The sequence below is a fragment of the Lepidochelys kempii genome, chromosome 11 (assembly GCF_965140265.1).
Source record: "Lepidochelys kempii isolate rLepKem1 chromosome 11, rLepKem1.hap2, whole genome shotgun sequence".
Lineage (NCBI taxonomy): Eukaryota > Metazoa > Chordata > Testudines > Cheloniidae > Lepidochelys > Lepidochelys kempii.
In genome coordinates, this window is record NC_133266.1 from 20,277,264 (window position 1) to 20,290,682 (window position 13,419).

The following is a 13,419-nucleotide window of genomic DNA, read 5'->3' on the forward strand; positions in this document are numbered from 1 at the left end:
CGTGCTTAACTTTATGCACCGAGAGCAGCCCCAGGGAAGTTAATATGACTACTCACAGTTCATAAAGTTAAGCAAATATGTAACTCTGGAGAATATGGACCTAGGCCATTTTTAGTCCTTCTTCAAAGGGTAACTATAGTGTAAGATGAGTTTAAAATTCTCAGTTATTTTGCCGTCTGACATGACGACATCATTGTTCAGTTATTTTTAAATTTCAATTGTTGAATAATTTTTAGGCTCACAAAAACACATTGTTGATAGTTCTGTCTAGACTGTAATGGGATAGACAGATACTGTGCAAGTTCCCTTGCAAAATCTTTCATCCTGATATATCTAAAAACTTTCCCAAGGTCACATAGTAAGTCGGTGGCAGCACTGGGAGTAGCACCCATATGTCCCAATGCAGCACCTTGTGGCCTGGAACTTGAAGTTCTTTCCTTGTGTGTATTTACATATATGAATATTGTGTAACTTCATTGCTAAATGTTTTTGCAATACCGTATCACTCCATGTAGCTAACTGATTACTAATAACAGCTAAAAGCACATTTTAGAAGTATTTGCGAAGACTGGTGTGTTTAAGATGTCTTGACAACTAAAAGTTTTTGGGAGCCAGGATATTTTGACCTTTTTCCCAAGTAAATCATTTTGACTTTTAAAATGGTAACTCTGAAAGCTTTAAGGTTAATTTGTATGTATTAGGTGCACATAATTTTCCAACCCAGTTCAGTTATATTTATCGGACCTTGAAATTCAAAAACAAATTACCTGCTACTGAAGCATGCAATTTAAGTGCCTGCCCACAGCAGGCAACAAGAACTAGTCTGTAGCATCATTGTGCCACCACCACCCTACCACTACCAAATTTAAGACCTGAGTGATGTTTCCAGACACACCATGCAATGCGTTGTAGAAAGTAAGATGTACATTAATTGTTGCTAATCTCATGCTGCTATGTTGTCTGTATGTCTTCGCACACAAAATAAAAGCCTGAAGGAAATAACCTGTGAGGAAAGATGGAAAGTACTGAGGCTCAATTCTCTCCTGTCTTTGGCCTGCTATGGATTATGCTGGCTCAAACTGGCCCTTAGAACCAGGATAGCCAACCATGAGAGTATCACCCAAGTGTAGGGGGGCCTCTTTCAGTGGCATATGCCTGGAGTAGTGGCTCCTCTTATTCCTTTGCCTACAACTGGCATAAGGGCCCACAGCTGGGAGAAAGAGGGAACATGACCCTGACTGCCATAACTGCTCCTGGAGGTTCATTGACAACTAGTGTAATTTTGAATAGCCATCTCGTGAGTTGTGTTGTGCGTTTCTTGGCTGAAGCTGGTGATCTGCACGTAAATGTGTGTAGAGCTTGGCTAAGCTATCGTGAGGATAGGGAGAAGATACAAATGCCAGAAAAGTGTGTGGTGTGGGGGGAAAAGGGGGAAGAGCTTTGGGTGGTACAAGCATGTGAAGTAGGAGAATTGGAATGAAAGTCCAAAATTAAATTCTAGGCTCAACGTAAACAAGTCTGTGAATTAGGCTGTGAAGGGATAGTATAGAATAGATCTAAAAATTCTACTCTCCCCTCCTGCAAGTCCTCTACTATAGAAAAGCTTTCATAACATCACCTTTACCCTTACACTATAGGAGGAGTAATGGATGAGACTCCCATCAGATCAGTCACCAATCCTTTATTATTGTTTAATAAGAGAGTCAGATCCCATGTCAGGAAATAAGTATGCTGCCTTTGCAGATTACAGCCCCTGCCAATTCAGGCAAAAGTCTGAGACCACAACTCTAAAAGACCATTAATGATACTTGGAACAGTTTAAAGTGCCCAATGAGCTTCTTCGGGGATTATGTCCTTGGGTTCTATTTAGGTGGTGTTGTGTAATATTTGCTGACCTGACTAAGTGGCCGTTTTAATTGGTGGTGCTGATTTTGAAGTCCCATATTGAGAAGCTATCAGAACTGTTTTAATTATATGCAGGAGCAGGCTTGTAAACTAATTTTTTATTGTAATTTTAAATATTGAAGTGATGTTATCCAAATTCTCCTTAGCTGTTTGAGTAAATGGTATTTGAAAGGTGCTGCATATTCACAGACCTCTCTATTCAAGGTGAATTGGTGTAGGGTGTAGATATAGAGCAACATAAATGCTTTGTTATGGACCTTATGGGCCAATTATTCCACTTGCATATGTGGCATATTTATATGATGTCACCTTCCAAGTCAATTGTAACAATACAGGATACTTAATCTAGCAAACTCGTTAAGTTAACGAATATGCAGTGTTTGTAGCAGTGTTGGTCCCAGGATATTAGAGAGGCAAAGTGGATGAGGCAATATCTTTTATTGGACCAACTTCTGTTGGTGAGCAAGAGCTTGTCTCTCTCACCAATAAAGGTATCACTCCCCTTGTCCCTCAAAGCTCCGGAAGAGTGAGGATCACACCTAATTAACAGAGAGGCTTGTAAAGCATTGTCTTTAAGAAACTTAATCTTGTTATATTGCCCATTAAATAGAAAATGTACCATGCCAGATCTAGTTAACTTCAAAGCAAATTATAAGGAGAGCTAAATGGTACACCCATTTAGGGGGTGGGAAACAAAATGTTTAAACCAATAATGCCGGAGTAGCAGACATCTACTTTTGACAAGCTGACAGAACAAGAGAATTGAAACTTGATGAATCTTAATGCGTTCTGTCACGTACTTCAATTTTCTCAAATTATTTCTCCAATTACTTCTAGTCTTTGTGAAGGAATGACTAATGATAATTAATACATTCTTATCATTTGCATATTCAGGCTCCAGTATTTCTGAAAAAATGCAGATTTGTTGTGAGGACAAGCCAAGTATTTTCTTGGGAGATCAAAACACTTTAAATGCACTGCTGCAGTATATTTTCAAATGAACAGGAATCTAGTAGTTAGATTAGAATGAGTTTAACCTATTTTTTCCTGGGAAATAGATTGCGTATAGGCATGGACCCATTTGTGTTTTTGGTGGGGGTTTTTTGGTCTGTAAAGCATCTGTTGTCTCTTGGGTGCTGCCCTTTACTTTGTTTGGGCAGAGGGGAAGGGCTCTCTCTACCAACTTGGCCATTTAGTGCACCCACAAGAGGAAGGCTAAATTTAGTGTTCAAAAATAGTTTGTTCAAGATTCAGAAGAAAACTGTCCACATAAGTTACAGAAAAGTCAATACGAGTGCAAGCTTCTTTATGTTGGCTCTGACAGTGTGCCTCAACTGTGACTCTGAAGGGCCACCTTTTAGGAGTGGGTAGTACAGCTGGGCAGAAATGATTTTCCTGTCCTGCATCAGGACAAAACCAAGACTGTATGAAGTTTGTGAAAAACCAGAGCCAGACAGATCCCAGAATACCCAACAGCCCGGTGGTTAGGGCACTCACCTAGGATATGGGAGACCTTGGTTTGAGACCCTGCTCCAGTGAATATTTAAGTGCAATGGGTCCAACAGGAGATGTTGAAAGACACTGCTCTCCCTCTCTCCCACCCCCCCCAACCCCCCCCGCCATCCCAGAACAGCCAACACTTTCGTGGTTAGGATTTTTATCCTGCATGTGGAAGATCCAAGTTCAAGTTCCGGGTCTGAATGAGGCAGACCTTCAGTTTTATATGCCCCCTAGAATAACCAGGTGGGATAGCACTCTCTCCATACGGTTTTGACCAGAGTCTATCTTGGACCTGGGAAACCTTTCTTAGCAAAAGGTTTTGTTGAAACTGGTAACTTCCTAGAAAAAAAAGTTTCCTTTTGACAAATCTGAATTTTCTTATTAAAAGATAGTTGTTAAAAAATTCCCACTAGATCTAGTGAAGTAGTCTGGTTTGTGTGTCTACTCAATCTTGCCATCTCTACTGATATGGTCATCAAGAGAGCCTTTTCTGATACGGACACGTATACTTGCAGCTGAACTAAACTGAGACAAAAAACCACAATCTGTTAAAGCCTGTAGCAAAAAGATCAGGAAGGCAACATTAAAGCTGGGACTGAGTAATGGACGAAATTAAAATGAGATTCAACTTACTTAATATTTGGCAGAATGGCTCACTGAAATGGATTCAATGGAAGGGAGATACTTCAATTCCAATAATGCAGGAAAAATGCCAAGAGGAGATAATGAACAACACAAGATGAAAGTTTGCAAAAAAGACAATGCAATTCAATGAGACATGGAGGCATCACACCAAAGTCTGAGGAGGTGACATTCCCTCTGATTCAGCTCTCGACTTAGGCAAGTCTGTCAGTCTTTTCCAGACCACGTCAGTATCAAAATGTTGTTGCCTTGGGCATGGGGGAGCAGGAGGAATAGCAGGATTCAGATAAGGGTGACAAAACTCTGTGGCAGACCCCTGCCGGCGAATGGACAGAGAGGAAGTATTTTGTCCCTGCTAAACGGTTTGAATACTTTTATTGACACCCGCCACCAAACTCTTTAGTGATGGCGGCAGCGGCGAACAAACAAGAACATCAAGGGCACCAAGGTCCATCACCTAAAGCCCAAGATGTGAAGAAGCTGAACCTCTTCATGAGAAAAGTCTATTCTAACGGGGGGCTCCAGCTTTGGATTTCAAACCACCAGGTGATTCTTAGCCCTGCAGGAATTGATAAACCACAATCACTATCATTTCACAGTCCTCCCCTTCAGCCTGTCAGCAGCACCTCAGGTGTTCACCAAGTGCATGGCAGCTATGTCCGCTTTCATATGGAAGCACCAATGAGGGTGTTTCCATACCTCAACGACTGGCTGATCAAGGGCCGCTCCAAAACACAAGTGGAGGCGCATGTAAGCCTGATAAGAGCAACTTTTGATGACCTTGGCCTTCTACTAAATGTGTAGAAATCAACCCTGTCCCCCATTCAGCGGATAGAGTTCATAGGGGCAGTGTTGGACTCAAAACAGGTGAGAGCATTTTTACCAGAGTCACGGTTTCAGACCTTTTATGATACCATAAAAGATCTCCTATGATTCCCTACCACCACAGTGAGGAATTGCCTGAAGCTCCTCGGCCAAATGGCTGCCTGTACTTATGTAGTGCAGCATACCAGACTGAGGCTCCAGCCCCTTCAGGTGTGGCTAGCCTCAGTGTATCGACCAAACCGGGACAGTCTAGACAAGGTAGTCACTCGTTCCCAGCCAGCTCTCGAATCTCTCCTATGGTGGCTCAACTCACAAGCCATGCATGCGGGGATTCCCTTCTCCAGACCTCAACATTCTCTTTCCCTAGTCAGAAATGCGTCAGTGATGGGATGAGGCGCACATCTGGGGGAGCTCAGGGTCTCTGGTCCCAAGCAGAGCTTTTACATCACATCAATGTCAGGGAGCTGAGGGCATGTCCAGACGTGCTACGATATGGCAAAAATACCTGTCCCTGCGCTGACAGCGCACTCCATTCGGTTGCAGGCATCTTCAGTGACATTCCTGGCCCAAGGTCTGACCCAGGAAATTTTCTGGGCTGTGATGTGGTCCCCAATCCACACTTGTACCTCACCCTACACCATTACCCAGCAGGCAAGAGATGATGCAACCTTTGGCAGAGCGGTGCTCCAATTAGCAAACCCATGAGCTCTGACCCCGCCTCAGAGTTCCTGCTTGGAAGCCACCTGATTGGAATTGACATGAGCAAGCACTCAAAGAAGAAAAAACGGTTACCTACCTTTCATACCTGTTCTTCGAGATGTCTTGCTCATGTCCATTCCAAGACCTACCCCCTCCCAACCCCTTTGTTGGAGTAATGCCGGCAAGAAGGAACTGAAGTGGCGGTGGGTTGGCAGGGTCCTATGTATGGCACCATGGAGGCGTGACTCGAGGGGGCGTCTGAGCCGACCCGACCCGACAGGTACTGTTGGGGAAAAACCTTCTGGCTACTTTTCACGCAGCACGCACACACCTAATTGGAATGGACATGAGCAACACATCTCAAAGAACAACAGTTACAAAATGTAGATAACTGTATTTTCCCAGAAATGTTTGTACTCTTTCACAGTGCCCAGACATTGGGACTTGCTAGCTCCTTTTTGCTGGAAGCTCACCAGAGAGAGACCCTAGCTCACTAGGAAGTTAAATGATGGTAAAGCCAAAAACTTACCAGTTGGTCTTAGCTAATATTTACGGTGCTGTGACATGAACACAGGAGAAAAACAGAGCTAACAAGATGCCATATATCAGTGCAGCAAATGGATCGTTATTATTTTTATCACTTTTTCAGTAGTTAACAATAAGCTGGGAAACTACAGAACGTCAGGAAGTTGTAAAGGGAATCCTTATTGCTTACATAATCTATATATAGCAATAAAGAACCTCTGGCACAACCCTGGAGGAAAAGGGTGCAAAAAGACCAGTAATCCTAGTAAAAACAGGACCAGGAAGTCAGAGTGTAGAAGATCTAAACTTGATGACATTGGCCCAGATTCTTGTGGGTGGTGCCATACCATCATTCGGGTCTGGCTGTAAAGCTGTCATAAGTAGTTTTGGGAGGATCACTGCAGTGCAGAGGGGCTTCTCCAGAGGCTCCTTTGCTTCACTTTTCCTGCTGCCTGCATAGGGAGCAGAATTGCAGCTCCAGTATTCCCTGTCAATCACCTAGGTTTGTTCAGGGCTGGTGAAACAGGCCATTCTTGTGCCTGAGGAGTAGGTTCTGTCTATAGCTGGCCCAGCATCTGGGTAGTGCGAAAGTGAGCTTCGTGTGAGAGGAAGAATGGTCCAGTGGATAGGACACTACCCTGGGACTTGGGAGATCTGGTATCAGAAACCAAGGCCTGCAGGTAAGCCTGGGACTAACTAACTCAGTCTCCAGACAGACTAATGAATGCACATGAGCTACAGCAGAACCACCTGATTCGCCAACACACCTGTTCGGCTGAAGGAAGTCAGCAGGGGTGCTCTTAAGCCCAGCAGCGGGTCCCTGGCTGCTCAATGCTTATGCCAGCCCCCATGATCACTCCTGTGCTTGACTTGTGCTCAATCCTACTCCAGCCTTGTTCCTGCTTCTGGGCATGCTCCCCTTCTCAATTCCTGAATCTGGCTTTGACCCTCGACTCTGACTGCTTGTTCCTGACCCCATCTCCAACATTATCTTCAGACCCCCATGTCCTGGTTGCTGGCACCTTGGTTCAATTTCCTGCTCCACCACAGACTTCCTGTGTGACTTTGCGCAAGTCACTGTGTCTCGGTTCCCATCCGTAAAATGGGGATAATAGTAATCCCCTACCTCATGGGGTGTTGTGAGGTGATATACACTAAAGCTCGTGAAGCACTTTGATATTATGGTATTGAGGATCACATAAGCACCTAGGTGAAATATTTATCTCTTTTTGCATCCAACCCCCATCCCTTGGTATGTGCACCTCTGCATAGCCAAGGATCTGGCCCCCAGACTGAAGTAGAGATGACTGATCTCTTAGCTGCACTGGAGGAGGTGAGTGGACTGGAAGAGGCTCTACTGCTAAAAGGTAAAAGGTGACGTGGGAATGGGCAGGAGGTTGAGAGTCTGTGACCACCATTATGAGAGCTCAGGAAATTTGTAAAAATCACGAAGACTTGTGAAAGAATCATGTATCCAAATTTAGCCTCTCTGCTCCTAGAATTTCTACCAGCAGATTTCAATGTATTCATTCATTTTCAATTTTTGTTAATTTTTCAGCTAATTTATCTCTGCAAGTGTTCGCATTACAGTTCTGTTGATCGTTTGGTTGGTCAGTTAAGTCACATGCTATAGTTTCAGTGCTCTGAACGGGTGAGTGTACAACTACTTCCATGAATGCTTTGTGCAATTTTTTTTAAAGGCTAAAATTTGCTTTCTAAAAACATTTATGCAGGGGGAATATTTGTTCATATGGATGTTTGGGGAGACACAAAGAGGGGGTGAATGTGAATAAGTCGAATGTGCTGTTGGGATTTTCAAAGTAGACTAAAGGAGTTACCTGTCCATATTCCATGAAAAGGCAACTGAAACTAAGTGCCTAATTCCTTACGGTACTTTGAAAATCACAGCCTGAGTGAACTCAAAGAAAATCTGGTAATATTTTCCCGTCTTCCATTATTGTAGCTCTCCATTTGAGTGACTTACATTTCTAGAAGCCGAAGTGCTGATATTGAATGCCTTGTTCTTTCTCGAATTCCCTTTGCTAGTCCATTCTTGTCTCACGTTTTGAAGCCTATACTTTGGAAACTTTTGGTGTTAAGAGCCATTTAAAATATGGTTGGGGTAAATATATTCTTTGTAGTCCTGAATGGCAGAGTTACTGTGAGAATTAAAAGCATAGCTTCAGCTAAGTTAACCATGAAATACAAAGCTTGATATTACTGTTCTAGACCACTGTCCACTGGCTGTTAGGTTATATTTTGGGTGTTTAGGAAAGAAATGAAGAGGTAATATTGATTCATCCTGATGACTGTTCCATTTAGGAATTGGTGCTAGCTTAAATGTCATGTACTGCTTCTTAAGAATTGTAAAGGTAGTGCTGTGAAAACTGGTGGATCAATCAGCTGTTTAAGATAGCCCGCTTGGGATAAGATCAAGTGTGAGTCCAAGCCAGTTGCCTGTATTGTGTAAATTAGAGGAAAAATAATTATCTTTGCATTCTGATTCCTTTTAGGACATAGACTGTCTTATCTTTAAGTTGGTGCTATCAGCAAAACGGTGACATTCCCCCTTTACTTGTTTGCAGAGTTCTCACTAATCTCGTCCTCCTGGTGCTGCTTCATAAAAGTGTATAAAGAGGTAAATCTTAGTGCACGGAAGTTATCTTTAAAATATAATTCTTCTTTTTTAATGGAATTTAACAAAGAAGAAAGCAAACTTTTCCTGAGATGAACCGATTTTTCCCTCTCAATTGACTCATTAAAGAATAAAAATAATTTGTTCAGATCTGTGGCAGCTCATTAACTTAACATTCAATGCCATTTGAAGTCAGGCTTCAAATACGTGAAATACGTTGATGATCTAGTCATATACAGTATGCCTGCCACAGAAGCATCATCACAGTTGGCACTGGTTAGCATCCTTGTTGGCATTTTACAAGCCAAAAACTATGAATGGTCACAAAGACTGAATCACTTTTCACTCTTCGGGGGTAGGGGAGCTTAATTTACACTGATAAGATAAGGGGGAAATTGTATTTCTGCAGCTTTTGCACTGTGCCTGTTGAGTAGAAGAATGGACTTCAGTCTCCAGAACTGTCATGGTGGCACCTTTCACCAATGGTATAACACTGGCTTACAATTTAAAAAAGCTGTAAGATAAACCATTCTGGTGTGCACCAGGAGGAAAAGATTTGTGTAAAAAGTCATTAAAGTTCTAGTTTAGCCTACTGTTGGCTTGTGCGCCAATATTGAGTTAATGTCTCTGAATTATGCCGTATGCAAAGCAAGAATTGAATGAATGGATGTTCCTATGGCTGTGTAATAGAATTGAGAGACAGAATCCTAGAACTGGAAGGGACCTCAAAAGGTCATCTAGTCCAGTCCCCTGCACTCACAGCTGGACTAAGTATTATCTAGACCATCCCTGACAGGGGTTTGTCCAACCTGCTCTTAAAAATCACCAATGATGGAGGTTCCACAACCTCCCTAGGCAATTTATTCCAGTGCTTAACCACTCTGGCAGTTAGGAAGTTTTTCCTAATGTCCAACCTAAACTGCCCTTGCTGCAATTTTAAGCCCATTGTTTCTTGTCTTATCCTCGGAGATTAAGAACAATTTTTCTCCCTCCTCCTTGTAACAACCTTTTATGAACTTGAAAACGGTTATGTCCCCTCTCAGTCTTCTCTTCTCCAGACTAAACAAACCCAATTTTTTCAATCTTCTCTCATCTGTCATGTTTTCCAGAACTTTAATGATTTTTGTTGCTCTTCTCTGGACTTTCTCCGATTTGTCCACATCTTTCCTGAAATGTGGTGCCCAGAACTGGACACAGTACTCCAGTTGAGGCCTAATCAGCACGGAGTACAGCGGAAGAATTAAATCTCATGTCTTGCTTACAACACTCCTGCTAATACATCCCAGAATGATGTTTGCTTTTTTTGCAACAGCGTTACACTGTTCACTCGTATTTAGCTTGTGATCCACTATGACCCCCAGATCCCTTTCCGCAGTACTCCTTCCTAGGCAGTCATTTCCCATTTTGTATGTGTGCAACTGATTGTTCCTAAGTGGAGTACTTTGCATTTGTCCTTATTGAATTTCATCCTATTTACTTCAGATCATTTCTCCAGTTTGTCCAGATCATTTTGAATTTTAATCCTATCCTCCAAAGCACTTGCAACCCCTCCCAGCTTGGTATTGTCCGCAAACTTTATAAGTGTACTCTCTATGCCATTATCTAAATCATTGATGGAAGATACTGAACAGAACCAGACCCAGAACGGATTCCTGCAGGACCCCTCTCGCTATGCCTTTCCAGCATGACTGTGAACCACTGATGATTACTCTCTGGGAACGATTTTCCAACCAGTTATGCACCCACCTAATAGTAGCGCCATCTAGGTTGTATTTCCCTAGTTTGTTCTATAAGAAGGTCATGCGAGACAATATCAAAAGCCTTACTAAAGTCAAGATATACCACATCTACCACTTCTCCCCCCATCTACAAGGCTTGTTACCCTGTCAGAGAAAGCTGTCTGGTTGGTTTGACGTGATTTGTTCTTGACAAATCCATGCTGACTGTTACTTATCACCTCATTATCTTCTAGGTGTTTGTAAATTGATTTCTTAATTTGCTCCATTATCCTTCTGAGTACAGAAGTTAAGCTGACTGGTCTGTAATTCCCCGGGTTGTCCTTATTTCCCTTTTTATAGATAGGCACGATATTTGCCCTTTTCCAGTCCTTCTGGAATGTCTCCCGTCTTCCATGACTTTTTGAAGGTAATCGCTAATAGCTCAGATATCTCTTCAGTCAGCTCCTTGAGTATTTTAGGATGCATTTAATCAGGCCCTGGTGATTTGAAGATATCTAACTTGCCTAAGTAATTTTTGACTTGTTCTTTCCCTATTTTAGACTCTGATCCTACCTTATTTTCACTGTCGTCCACTATTTTAGATGTCCAATCACCACAAACCTTGGTGAAAACCGAAATAAAGAAGTCATTAAGCACCTCTGACATTTCCACATTTTCTGTTATTGTCTTTCACCCCTCATTGAATAACAGGCCTACTCTGTCCTTGGTCTGTTTTAATTCTGATATTAATTTGCATGTGGCTGTGTACATATTTCTTTTGAGGGCAAAAAAAGCCAAAGGGTAGAGAGTAGACACCAACAACATAGTCACAAGTTTGTCATTTTGTTTAGCACATTGTACAAACAGCTTCCATTGTGCCTTGGCAAATGTAAATCACTGAATTGGACAACTGAGTAGTAATCATGCACATAAATGTGATATGAGAGAACGAGCGTATAGCTGTTCTTCTCTGGGCTTGGATTGGGAGTAGGAGTACCCTTAGGAGGATCAGAAGGATGCATTTAGTGGTGAGTCCTGGATAGGAATAGCAATTTATCTTTGGACTTGAGACAGGTAATGTAATACCTGTTGTTGTAATGTAAATCCAGCCCTTTGGATCCCTGGAATGGGATTTGAAAAAATATACACATGCATCTGTAATGTTAAAAATGACAGTGGCCACAGCCGTTTAAGCAACATGCTTATTTCAATCAATGAAAAACAACAGATGCTATTTGAAGGAGAGCTAGCTCAATATATTTAGTTTTTTCTTTAGATGTACTGCTATACATGAATTTAATTTAAACTTTATACATTCTGTCACTTTTTGAAAGCTATAGATCCCATCCATATTGGGCTATTGGACTTCACTTAACATCATTAAAGAAACGGAAGAGATTTTCATTTCTTAAATATTGCAGTAATACACTATTCAAAGTATCTTTGGAAGTGAGGAAATTTCCAAGAATCAATCAGGCAGAGGGGATTTCTTTTATGGAAAAGTGAATATGTACAAAGTAAAGAAAAACCAGCTCGTACAGCAGATCTTAAACTTCCAGGTTGTATCTGTTGGAGTGCCATTCATAACACCTAAGTCACATAAGAATTATTGACTCTACTAATGTTTACCAAAGTATATGGACAAATATTTTAAAAATGTCTAGTGATGTTAGGTGCCCCCATTTTTTGGATACTCAGTTTGAGACTGCTTTTAGGAGTTCTACCTTTCAGATGGCAATTGCCCAGCAATTTCGGATAATCAGTCACTTCAGGGTGTCCTGGGTTGAGTACCCAAAATCACTGGTCACTTGAAAACTGTGGCCTATGTGTATATTGAAAAATACATATGTTTGATGTTTACTTGTATATAAATCTGTATATAGTTAATTTGCACTTCTTCCCTCAGCACCCTCAGTATGTTGCTCCTACTCTTTTATAGGCTGATCTTTTGGTGATAAGGACAGTGTCTTTTCATGTGCTCATCTGACTCCTAGCACACAGGGATCCTAATGCTGATGGGCTGGTGTGTGTGCGGGAGGGACCTTTGGCCACTGTTGTACCACAGCAGTAGTGTACTTCAGAGTCATGTTGAAGGCAGTGGGCCCTTATTAGTGTTTGCGAAGTGCTCTGACATCTACAGAAGACAGGTGAAAAGTATTTAATACAGAATGTTGAAATTTTTTAATACTTGGTATTTAAGCTGCAGAATGGTGATCATGCATTTTTAGAAGACACAAGGCAAGATGGAGGTGTTTTCTGAAGAGAAATGACTGCCATTGAATGCCACCTTTATGAATTCAGAATGTTATATTTAGCACAACACTTGCCACCCCCATGCCCTTCCAAAAACAGTGTTTGCTAGTAAGAGTGCAGAGAAGGCAGCAATATTTCACTACCCAGTATTGGACCCTCTGGTTCAGAATTGACAAGAGAGCCTGCACTACGTGGACTAACCCAGACAACATCAACAAAGGTGTGATGGAAGGAAAGGGCCTGTTGAGATACTCTTAAGTTTAATGGTAGATAACTTTAAAAACTCACTGCAAGCTGTAGTATTTGGTGTGCCTTCCGTGTACGTCCCCACCAATGAAATGCAGGTGCCAGTTGTGTGGAACATTTATTATTTGTATTACAGTAGCATGTGGGAGTGCCCGCCATGGACCGGACCCTAGGCATTGTATAAACACAGACAGAAAAGATGGTCTGTGCCCTGATGGGCTTAAAGCAGCTTAACAGCACAAGTCTGTGCTACACAACAATTTAGGATATGGACCGGAGAATAATATATCTGCTTTAAACTGTATGATGAGGAGCTGATGGATTTTAGATAAAAATATAATTACCCAAGTAGGTATTTTCTTTGCTGGGACTAATCTATTCATAGTGCTGAGAAAAGTGCAGTGGAATCTCCAAGTACAGCAAACATTCAGGGCCTTAGTTTTATCTCCCATCTAAAAAGCAACACTTCCA